We start from the raw sequence: 13,102 nt of genomic DNA, 5'->3' as shown, positions 1-13,102 counted from the left end.
ATGGTACCCAGTTCTGGAGGAGAGGAGACTCTCATCCAGACCTGGGTACCATTGTACCTGTAAAAAAAAGAATAAAATAAAAAATAAAGTTTATATTCACCTGTCCGGCGGCTTCTCTCTGCTTGCCAGCAGCGCTTCTCCTTCCAGGACTTGAGATGACGTCACGGTCATGTGACTGCAGGCTGTCTTGCGAGATGCCGGCAACCCAGAAGAAGCCAGGACGAGCGCTGCTGCACACGCGCCGGGGGATCGGGGGTAAGTATAGCTTTATTTTTTTTATTTTTACGGTCACACTGTATAAATCTATGCCGTTTGCATGGATTTATATAGTGTGACCTAGTTGTCAAGCACTTTCCAAGTGATGCTATCGCCTGGAAAGTGCTTGTCAGTCCGCATGCAGAAACACATGCGTTAACGCATGTGGATACGCATGTGAATCCGCATGTATTCTGCAGGAAAAACGCATGCACAATCTGCATGCGTTTTTTCTGCCAGGGAGATGCAGAAATGCTGCAGAAATCTTCTGCTTCATTTCTGCATCGTGGGCACATAGCCTTACACTGGAGGCTGGCTGTGCGGGACAATATACTGTATGGAGAAAAGTTAGCATGGTGGGGGGATAGTGTGGAGATATACAGAGTGTAACCGAAAACAGTGGAGAAGGGACAGTCATGGTAAAGAACATTGTTAATAAGGGTGGATGGTTTGGTGGTTATAGCCGATAAAGAAGGGGGCTGGAAGCAAGTGTAACTAGAAGGAAGCCCCACATGACCGGGATGTGCCAGGAGGGTGTAATTTTAATCCCAATATCCGGATTGGTTATAAGCCTGGAGGGGCGGGCATTGGAAGGGGCTGGGGAGATATAATAAGGAAAAGTGCGGGAAAACGGTCAGTCCAGGAAGGAAGTCAGCGGGGAAAGTTCCCACCCACCCACCCCTTCTTTCTGTTGGTATTCTGTGAAGTTAATGGTGAAAGGGTGGTTTTACTGAAGAGGAGATAAAGGAGTTATTACTATTGTGTATTATCGATGGGTTATATTAAAAAAGGACATGTAAAGTTTTATGAGGGTTTGTCGCAGTGGCGGGTGGTGGGGTTCTTGGAGTTGGCACAGAAGTGTCGGTGGAAAGAATATTGGATAATCACAGGCAGGGCCTTGATTAACCGGGGTGATCTGGCATTTGGTTTTGGGCTCTGGACGGGGTTTTACCCTGGGAGCTTTTGGTGCCCTTGAGCTGGTGATGGACGGCTGAGGGTAATATGGTGGTTCGAGTTCGGTTTAATTTATGCCAGATCTAATTTTAACTCCAAGAACCCTCCCTTCTTATTTATTTTATAACACTGTTAATATGTTAATGTTGTTTGTTAATAAAATGGCCGCTGTGGCCAAATTTATCCAAAGAAATACAGGTGCAGTGTTTTTATTTGGTGGGGGAAGGTGAGTGCTGGAAGGTGGGGGCATGTTGATCCATGGAACCCGTGTTGGCAGTACACGGTCATGACAGTGTTTTGGTTATAGCTCATTAAGGTGGACATTGTGGAGGCCATGAAACTCATCCACGCATGAAAACTTGAATGTGTCACCGTGATTGAACCACTCCAAAATACATGAGAGACAGCAAGCAGGAGAAAAAAGGAGTTTGAGGTTTAATAGTAAAAACATATAAATCTTTATTAAATACATACAAGGTAATAGATACATACAGGTTATAAATACCGGACATGTGCAGAGATGTAAGAGTTCAGAGACAGGTGGGGCGTCATGATATCCAGAACCCAAATAGCAAGTACCATATAAAGAAATACTAAAGACAGGGAGTACATGTGGGCAAATAGCCGATCAACTAGTGGTTCTCCACACTTAGTATAACACCTATAGAAGAAACCTGAGTGGCAAGTCTCAATGGTGACAAAATATACTGCTTACCCGGAATAAATAGGGTGCCCCAAAAGGTAATGATGGTAGGCGTACCTCGCTTCCCAACACGCATTTCTCGTGGAGCATACAAGGCTTTTTCAAAGGAAGCAAACAAGCGAGTATTGCCTGCCAATCATGCTAATGCCGTAGCCTTGTTGGCTACTGGCATTACTGTGATTGGCTGGCTGCAACACATCATTGGGTCTATATAAGACCCAGTGACACAATGCTCTCCAAGCTGTACCCGGAAACATAGTAGGTTGAGTTGCTGTACAAGGGAAAGTGAGTGTTATAGGCCTTGCTTAAAAAGCCTAATACCAAGGCCTTATCAGAGCTCCATCTATTGTATTCAATACCACTGTGAGCAGTACTATTTAGTGAAGGGATAGTGCATTACAGGCGTTGTTGAAGAAAAGAAAAATCCTTTTCAGTGCTCTATCTATTCTATTCTAGTCCTTTTTAATACATCTGTTAGTTCCAATTGGTGTAGGGATAGCTTCTGGAGGAGGGATAGTTTTGCATTTGAGCCGTATAGGCATGGTTTATAGCCTTACAGTCCTTGCTGCTGCAGGCTAAAACCAACAGTCCTTATCAGGGTTACATTTATTCTATTCCCTATTAAAACTCCTGTTAGCTGCATTTAGTGTAGGGATAGATGCTGGAGGAGGAATCGTTTTGGATTACAGGAGAAGGAGGACAAGAAAAAGAAGAACCCTTGAACCGTATACTCTTTTTTGGGTGAAAACAATAGACCGGACCCCTTACAGTTCCCACCAATAATCTGGTACAAGAAAATTAGTCCGGACTCATCACGTCCTCCATCTAGTTGACCAGGTAAAACCTTCACCATTATTACCTCCTCAGGCATTTTTACTAAAACCTATTGTAAACAAATCCCCCTTTTTGTTTCCTTAGGGGACCCCATCTATGCAGGTGCTTGCCATACCAGAAAAATAGGCACATTGTACCTTATTCGGGACTAAGTGTCTGCACTCACAGCATTACCAGCTTTACTGTGTCACTTCCTCAGCATATCTTTTATGCATATTTTAAATATTTTAAATAATATTATTAACTAAATTAATAAACTGACTCTGATTTGCCTCAACTCCGTGTACAATAAAAATAAAGATGCATTCATACAATGGGTCGACGGCCTAAATGCACCTCTTGTGTGAATAAATGGACAAAGGACTTGAGGTGTTCTTTCCCCAGCATAGGTTGAGAAGTTCCCCCCACATAGTTTATGAATTTTCATTGGCAAAGGTCTCCAATGAGATGAAAAAAATGTTTAGAAACCCATGCTTCAATCGATTTGAAGCTTTGGAACTGGCTGAAGCCCTGAGCTGGCACAGGAGGAAGGTGGTTGTTGTGGTGGTTGTTGTGCCAGTTGTACCCTGAGAAGGGGCCTCAAATCCAGAACTGTAAATGTAAATGTTTTCTAAAGCCCTACTCTACGCGTGTTCCAGGGTGTGTTGGAGTGCCTCCTTCTAATTTTTGGAAGCCCTTGCAGGTAGTGCATGCGCTTTACCAGTCTAGGGGTCCCACTTTCTCCAAATAGGGAAAAAATATTCCCTGAGGCCATCCTCTATGTGTATTCCAGGGTGTATTGCAATCCGTCCTTTCAATTTTTGATAGGCCTTGCACTTACTGCCTAGGCTTCACCAGTCTAGGAGTCCCACTCCTTACAAATGGGAAAAAAAATCAGAAATCTCATACACACGATTCCTTTTTTTTGCCTGAATGAAATTTAAAACTGCTGCATTTTTGAAAGAAGGAGCATGTCAATTCTTTCAGCATTTTTGTAGTTTTTGGAGTGCATTTTCACCATTGAAAGCAATGAGAAATCGCAAAAACGTTATGTGTGAACATAACCTGAGGGGTGGAGGAGGCGGTTTTTCTCTCTTTTTAATTTTGCCATATATACAAGTCATTATACAGGAAAGAATGTTTACTAATATTTTTTCCTGTAAATTATGTTTTATCTTCAGTTTGGTAGGTATTACTTTCAGTCCGTACAAGCGGCACAATACTCTGACAACACTGTTCCCAGCAGCGATCTGGGAGTCAGAGATGAGTCCAGGCCTCATCCCTATGCTGTTCTCATTACATTTGACCAATTTTTACATCCATTTCATCGATTTTACTGACCCCCAGATCTCTTGAGGTGGTCTACCAGAAAAATGCTTGAGTTTCCCATTGACTTCCATTATACTCTTTATTCGAGTCGAGCACCAGAGCATTGTAGTGCTTGCCCATGACTAGTGTTCTTTAAACCATGACTATATCAGAATGTCATGCTTCACTTTTCCTAAGAAGACGCTGCAGACAAAATAATATAAGGTTCTCAGCCTTGGAGAATTTCCTCATAAGTATACTTGCTTTTACTACTTTATTCCTGTCATTCATAACATACATATTGTTCATGTCATTCATATCCGCAGGGCCTTCTTACACATATAATTGTGTATAAATACCTCCCCGTTCATCCCCGAAAATCATCTACTACATTACAGATCGCCCAAGATAGGGACAAAGCGGCGGTTCTTGGCTCCTTCAAGAACCCAATAAAATTTGCAGATCAGGACTTTGAGAAACTGAAGGCAGAGTGCCTGGCATCTAAAGATCTATTTAAAGATGAACAATTTAAAGCCGAGCAGTCCTCCCTAGGCAAAGAAAAGGCAGGGCTGGGTCCAGATTCAGCAGAAGTACAGGGGATAGAGTGGAAGAGACCAAAGGTAAGAAACTGTTCAATATTAATGTATATGTACAGTAACGGTCAAAACTTTGGGCACACAAGTTCATGCAATGGTTTTCTTTATCCTTATTAGAATGTGCACATTGTAAATTCAGACTGTAGGTAGCAAAATCACTGAGGAAGGAATACATATGGAAAGTAGTAGAAGCAAGTAAGAGTTTGTGCTACACCTTAGATTTGTCAAACTATCCCCCTTTTACTCTGATGACAACTTTCTCTGAAGCAGCTTTATCAAGTAATCACCTGGAATGGCTTCCAATGCACAGGTCGCCTTGTCAAGAGTTCACTTGTGGAATCAACTGACTTTAGCAAGTGTTTGCGACCATCAGATATATTTTGCAGATGCAGTGTTCGTGCTCCGTACAATGGAGAGCCTCATTCCACATTCTAGTAAACAAAGAGAAAGTCACGCCGTTTCCGATAATACATCTCGCTGGTTGTGTTTGGCAATCATTTTATAAAGTACTTGGACAATAATATAGGTTTATGCTTGCTTATAAAAAATATGTTTCATTTTGCAGGATATAATGGAGAACCCTAAGTTTATTGTAGAAAGGGAGAAGTGTGGCGCCCAGCAACGCTTGGTACCACAGATCCTAGAAGAGTGCATTTATGGAATCCTCCACAAGAGGCCCCCATAAACATTCACACATCTCCACCTTCCACTTCAGACCAGCAGAGGGAGCCCGTTAGGGAGATAAATAGGGAAGGTGGAGCTAGGCAGTTCAGTCTAGCCAGAACAGAGTTCCTGCTCACAGCCAGAGAGGGACAGAGTTCTCAGTTCAGTTCCTGCAGAAGTCTGTCTGCAGAGGTAGGCCAAACTAGACTCAAGCAGCTCAAGTAAGTGAGCCCAAGGTGTGCTGACGCCTGTAAGAGCGGTGAAGAGCGGCAAGCTGCCGTTAGTGTGAGTAGCCTAGTGAGGGCCCGAGCGTGGCAGTGGGGGCAGAGGAGCTTACCCAGCTCACCCCGAAACATATAACGGACACCGGGTCCGAGCTTACAGGGATCTCTACGACCCAGTAAGGCATAACCGGAATCCCTGGAGAACTACAGGTCCCAGGTTCACCAGAGAGCTGATACGTAACAGAGCCAGGAGACACATAGGCCCCGTAAGCTGGGAGGGTGCACTCCAAGAGAAGGCCCTACCACAGCATCAGCTTGTGCAGGACAGAGATAAAGTTAGGCCTAGCTCCAGGCAGGTCAGAAACTTACTACGCAGAGGCAAGAAACAGGAGGCACTACACCCGCTCATTGGGGAGGATGCTGATATGCACCCTTCACCCTACAGTGCTCCGGGATGTGCCTGAATTACCACCAGTAAAAGGTACTGAAGTGACTACTGTGTCCGTCCCCGTTCTTGCTCTGACCCGGCTGGGTCTTGCCTGTCCTGCATCCCCTTCTCCGTACGCTGCCCTGAGGCCTAGCTCCACCTGTGGGGAGCTATACCAGCGAGCTGCATCATCACCAGCCTCAGTGGACTGCCGCAGCGCTGGTGATTCTCACCAGAAACCACAGGTGGCGTCACGAACTTTAATAAAATTAACAAACAATCCCCTTTTTTAAAGCTGACCCCAGGGTACGGGCCCGGGTGCCGACCACCGCGACATCCCCAAAGGCCAGGCAAAGCCCCGGGTACCGAGTCGTCCCCATCCCCTGGGCTAGTCAGAAGCGTGATGATGATATCTGCCAGGGACACTTAAGTGAGTGGAATTGAATTCAGTTTTGCAAAATCTTTTATTGTAAAATATTATGTCATATGTCATCTATTGTAAAAATGGAAAATGTTTACAAAGTTCAATATTAAAAATATCTGATAAAAAAAGAAATATGCAAAACTTAAGATGCATCTAAAGATAAAATCCATATGTATGGCAAAAAGACATAATATACACATAGAAGAGGGTCTACATGGAGCAGCCCTTCCTCTTGGCCTTTGGAGGAAGGTGGGGGTTGAATTTTATTAGTTTTTAAAGATTGTAAGTAAGAAAGAACAAATTTATGTTTTTTCTTTTCACAGATTTACAATGGGGTTGGTCCACAAACAAAAACTATCACCTATACATAGTATAGGTGATAAATGTATGATTGCTAAGGATTCTACCAAATAGGCAGGCGAGTCCTGTGTCCTCTGTTCAAAAGGAGCAATGGCCCCGCAGGCGAATTGAAGGGATGAACTCTCCTATGATCTACATGCCCATATTGACGACTTGGGAGAGTTGATCCTTCTGACCGATTCCCTTTAATTCTCCATTTAAACTCTGTAGTGCTGAAGGAGTAGGTGCTACCTCTGTGAGTGTCAGAGAATGAATGGAGCAATAATGTGCAGGACCATCATTTTTGCAATCAATTGGGTTTGCCATTATTGGGACCCCCACTGATAATACAATTGTCACCTTTTATGTAGATAGGTGAGAAATATTTTTCACGGCTTAACCCCTTATTATTTATTCTGCAACCATTGGCTATTTTTACATAGACGACTGCTGGTTTCTCAGCTCCATCGCATGCCTTACAATGAATGAAGACTGCGTGTCCCGGGTAGTTCCACAAAATCAATATTTTGACAAGGACTATGCCGGGATCTTCCGCTTTGTGGTAAGTTATTTATATGATAAAATCTAACACCCTAATGGCCAAAATTAAACCTTTCTAACAGGATCCCCATCTCCGACTACTATGTGCATTTACATTACTAGTGTCTTATTATGAGGAAGAGGGGCATTTGGACCGTTTCAGTCATGAAGGTCTAGGTGCAATTCTGCACTCCCTATGGACACATCCCTGCTTAGAATCCAATTAATTACAAATGTAAATCATACAGGGAATCCATTGCTTTGGACATGATTCTGTGAGCCAGAACAAATAGCCTCACTGAATGGAGGCCATGCAAAACTGGTGCCAGCTTCACACAGCGAATGTTTTTTAAGGATGCCATTAGCTGACAGCAGCATCAGTTCCTATCTGAAAAGAGCTTGGGCCACCAAGTAACCCAACTTTCTGCACTAACAGAACACATTTAATGCATGTGTGATACTAGAAAGTTCTGGTTTCTTACAGTTTTGGCAGTACGGACAATGGGTGGAAGTGGTTTTTGATGACAGGCTGCCTACCGTGAATAGCCAGCTCAAGTTTGCAAGGTCCGGAACGACTAATGAGTTCTGGAGCGCTCTCCTGGAAAAAGCCTATGCTAAGTAAGTGCAAAAAAATAAACTCCACACTTTTGTAAAAAGTCTGTGAAAACGTATAGTATTTCAAGAGGTACCATGACCTTGCATACACATACTCAGAACCATCCTGGATCCCATCAGAGGCACAAGTCCCGGCCCAGCATGAGAGGCTCAAGGATTGGTGGATGGTACACCGACATAAGCAATTGTATCTGGAGCAGCTTACACAGTTCCTTTGTCACCTTGAATACAAAAGGAGTAGCCTGATCTGTAAGGAACTCCTTAGGTAGACCAAGTTGGCAGAACATGGCAAACAACTCCAGGGCAATAAGCTTAGTCGAGGTGTGATGAAGTGGGATTGCCTCCAGGTAACGAGTAGCAATCAACCTACCACTAATATGTGTTGGTTGCCACGGGCTGACTTTACTATGGGTCCTACCAGATACAAAGCAATATGCTCAAAAGATAACTCTATAATAGGCAGAGAAACCAGTGGACTATGCATGTTTGCTGAGGATGCGGTCAGCTGACCCTCTGGGCACTTTTCATGACACCACTGAACCTCGGCATAAACGCTGGGCCAAAACAACCACTGCAGGATACGCTCTTGTATCTTTTTCACTCCCAGATGACCTCCCAGCACGTGTTTGTGGGTCATCTCAAGCACCTTCTGGTGGTATGATTGGGGCACTACCAGCTGCTCTATTATTTCATGCATGCGCCGTGAATACCAGCAACAGGTGACACTATCCATTTTGAATTTTCCTATTGGCTGCCTTTTTAACCGGCAACAGAAGACACCATATTCATAGCTTTTTTCATTGGCCAGTTCTCAGTATTTAATCCAGCATGCCCCTCAGTTAGACACGCCCCCCGAAGAAGCTGGGCGAAACGTGCACGTCGGGGCTGAGTGCAGGGGCTCCCACGCCGACAGCATAAGCGATTTGTATCAGGTAAATGATAACTTGGATTCTAATTATGTTTGGAATATTTAAGTAGGACTTTCATGCCTGAGATGTTAATGCCTATAGGTCTTGGTTAAACCTCCTGGGTATAACCTGTAGGTTTTGATATGCAGCTTGACCTTTATATTTATATTGCTTTATGCACCTGTGAGCCCAAATAATGTGACTCCTCATTAAGGTCCTATTGTTACAAAGGACGGAGATCTTGGGGAAAGTATACTATATTTGGAGACTAGAGGGCAGTATGCAATAAGGTATATTGATTAATATTGTTTTACAATTGCACTAACACCTTAATTTGTATGAAATTCAACCTCCCTGATTTAATTTATGGCCTTAGAGGTTCAAAATAGTACCTGGTCATGGAGGACTAGCCATAAAACAGCATCTTAATAGCGTCTAGGGCACTGTGCATTAGTAATTCAAGCTAAAGGGCAATGTGCAAATTGAGGTCTAGATAAATACATATTTATTATGAATCAGGACTTCAATTGTTGATATTTACAAATTGTCGCTTTTACATTCTGTGATTTATAGCTCCTGTACCTTTTTTCCTGCACCCTTTTTTCTGTATTTTTAATTTAATAATTTTAAAAATATTTCTAAATAAAAAACTATTTTTAAACAAATTTGCGTCACTTCTAATTACCACCAGGAGCAAATAGAACATCTGGTGGGATCTTTTGTTATATCTTTGCATTTGAGAAGTACCAATTCAGTGTTGCCAGGTATTGTGGTAAAAATAAGGACATTTTGATTAAATGAATCTATTATTTCATCGTGGATTTTGTTAACCCGGTATAACAGCTCCTGGATGACCGACATATGAGGAAAAACAGCCTCTACACCAGGTAGAGCCACCCCATTTATCATTATCACTAGTTCCCTGGGCTAGAATGGGATCCTGGATCCGAGCTGTCCCAAAAGCACCCTGGGACACCTCCAGCTCTGGGACCAATGTGGTCTCCTTGACTTCTCCTGCCAAGACCTCTAAGGGAAAACTGTCGGGGTTACACTTTTTCCCTATGATGTTGACCCCTACGGCAGGTATCCCTGACTGGGGATTTTTGGGTTTTGCACCCGAACATACCTTTATCCTGGGAGGGTTAATCTTACTCTCCCACAAGGACCAGAACAGGGGCAAGTTTCTTCCCAGCACAGTCCCGTAAGGAAGGGTTTTTACCACTCCACCACATGTTTAACCTCCCCACATGGGGTAGAAATGGTAACTTCTGCCGTTGGATATTCCCGGAGTTCACCTTGTTTGCAAATGACCCCGACCTTCCACCCAGTGGGCTCTAAGCCAGAGATCAGTGACCCATTGACGAGTGTCACTAGGTTCCCTGAGTCCAAGAGAGTCTCCACCCGTGTCCATTGTTGCTCACCTGGAACAGATGGGGTTCACCAGCTGAACCGACAGTGTCCGCGGTGTAGACAGTCTGAGCATATGTAGCACCCTGAGGGCTCGGCTGCTACAGGGGTATTGCACCTCGACCCAGAGGTGTGGTATTCCACTCCCGGGTAAGGATGGAGTGTGGGACTGAGCTCAGTAGGCTGCATGCACTACATACATCCCATTTCCGGGGGACAGAACTACGGTACTCCCACCAAGTATATGTGCAGGTACGACAGCGTCTGTCCCTGGCTGGAGTGGGAGGGGGGTGGAACATCCCAGTAGTGTAGGGGCAGATAGGGGGAGTACTTTGGGTAAAGCTAGGAGCTCATTGGGTGCTGGTCACCTGGGCTCACACATAGAGGGAGTATATAAGGTGGGCACCATCTTAGGACAGGGTCAGTCAGTCTGAGGAGGAGCAGAGCAGAGGAGCTCAGCCAGGAGGGCTGACAGGGAGCTGTGGCTCCGGCTGGGCCCAGCTCCAGAGCCAAGCCTGCAGAGGAGAGAGGAGAAAGAAAGGCCCAGAGTGGAAGACCAGAGGGAACCCTAAGAACCCAGAATCAGACCAAAAAGGGTGAAGGGTTGGCGGACACGGGTACCGGAACCCGAACTGGTGGAGGCCACTTATCCTCAGCCAGGAACCGGAGGTCGTGGTCAAGATTTGCCACGACCCTCACCAAATCCACCAGAAAGGCACACCAAGCATAGGGTCAGGGAACCCAGAGGAGGTTTGACCACTAAGAGACCCGAGGGAGCCGGCCAAAGGTGGATCCCTGGTGGGAATGGCCAGAGACAGAGAGGGAGAAGGGAGCTCAGGACCACGCTCCAGAACTGCCTGGGGGTTAGCCGAGTCCAGGACCTGGTGGACGCAGCGCGGCTTGGGTGGTCACTCAAGGCCAGAGTGACTGAGAGAACACTTGTGAGTAAAACCCCTGAAACTGCATCTCCTGACTCTGACTCTTCTTACTGTACCGTCACAACCCCCCTCATCTTCACCTGCTGCCCTGAGGCCATACACCTCCCGTTGGGGGTTATACCACCACGCTGCACATCCTTATACACCTGGCCTCAGTGGACTGTTCTGCAGCGGCGGCTTCAAAGTCGCACTCAACGGGTGGCGTAGTCGATCAAGTTAACATCTACTGCCATAGACTGCCACTTAGTTTGACACCCTGGGCACGGACCGGGTCACCGCCACAAGGACTACTACCCCTACCCAGATCCGGCTCCGGGTTTCCCCTGAACATGGCCCAGGGGGTGCGTCAACTTTGGCGTAGTCGGCAGGATAACGTGCCCGCAACCACCGGGTACTGCGTGCCTGAAGAAAAGTTTATCTGTACCGTAAAAAGAAGTCTCCCGCCAATTCCGGAGGGTCCCCGCCATCGGACGCCATCACGGGTCGTTTCCCGCCGGTTGCCCGCCATCTGCAGCTTTTTCCCGCCATCCACAGAGTTTCCCGCCACTGGGAGACGATTCCCGCCATCTGGGAAGATTTCCCGCCCTGGCAGAGCGGACGCCATTATGGGCATGCCAGAGGGTGGCAAGAGGCCACCTCCCATCGTGGGCCAGGACCAAGAATGGCGCCAAAAACGAAGACCGCCCCCACCAGCAGAGACTGCAATGATTGAGATGTCCATCAGCGTGGGGGGTCTGCCCCTGGAACTGACAATCACCAAGTTGCCCCAGGACCGCCCTCAATGGGGGCGGATACAGAACAAAAGAGCGAAGATGGGTGCAGCCTGGAGGAGTCTGGAGAAGCCGTACCCGGAGATGGAGGGAGAGGCAGGCAGCACCGACCCTGTGGTCAGGAGCCTGATGCAAGCCACCACCCCACAAGACCTGGTGGAGATCCTGGCACAGCTCCCCCGAGACCGGAAGCGTGCACAGACCGCGCTGGAGGGCCTCGCACGGAGGATGGCCCAGGTGCAGCGAGAAACGCTGACGGAATGGAGCAGGGAGATGGCCCAGCAGGCTGGAACCCGCCAGCGAAGCACACCACCCGCAACGAGGAGCACGCCTGCCCCTGAAGAGGATGCAGAAGGGACGGAGGCCGGAGACGACGCCGCAGAGGGAGCTGAAGAGACGGAGGCAAGTAAAGGGGACGTCACTACCCCAAACCCAGCCACCGTAAGCCTACCCCCGCTCCCCGTCGCAGAGCCCGAAATCCCACCGATCGTGCCCGTTGCCGCACCGCTACCGCTCCAGACTAGGCCCCAAGCAGGAGCCGCGACCACGCCCCTTGTGACGTCACGCGCCTCAACCCTGAGCGCGGCCAAGCAGGAGACGCCACCGGCCTGGTCGCAGGGCCGAGTGCCCCCGGGCGCCGCAGTACCAACAGCGCCCTCTACTGAGCCACCGGCCTGGTCGCAAAGTCAAGTACCCCCGGGCGCCGCCGTATTCACGGTGCCCTTTACCTTCAGGGTACCCCAAGCCTGGTCGCAAGGCCTAGTGATCCCGGGCGCCGCTACCACCACCGCGCCCTCAACCTCCACAGTGCCGCACCTGGGTGAAGACTTGTTAACTCAGCATATTTGCCCGGATGGGCAGCCCTTTGAGTGGTCACCGGAGTACTACCATCCCCGACTCCGGAAAGAAAGACCCCTGGATGAGCCCCTGATCCCGACTCCGGCACCCGCCAAGATCACCCCACTCTCGCTGGAGGAAGCGCAGTTTGCGTGGGACCCCACTGGAGGAGACCTCATCGGGTTCACTCAAGAGGACCCGGACGGGTCTAAAGAATACAGGGAGGAAGCATCAGGAGGACGCCGTTATTAGAGTACGGTAAAAAAAGAACTGTATATAGTTACCCGTCGGGGTATGAGAACTGTTATAAGTACTGCTGCTAGTTAAAATATAGTCCCCGTTGGGACCAGCGAACTGTTACCCGTGTGTCCCTATCCATTA

This window comes from Phyllobates terribilis, unplaced genomic scaffold (genome assembly GCF_046119375.1).
Source record: "Phyllobates terribilis strain yellow unplaced genomic scaffold, ASM4611937v1 Scaffold_3__8_contigs__length_932513732, whole genome shotgun sequence".
In the NCBI taxonomy this organism is placed as follows: domain Eukaryota; kingdom Metazoa; phylum Chordata; class Amphibia; order Anura; family Dendrobatidae; genus Phyllobates; species Phyllobates terribilis.
This window is presented reverse-complemented; position numbering follows the sequence as displayed.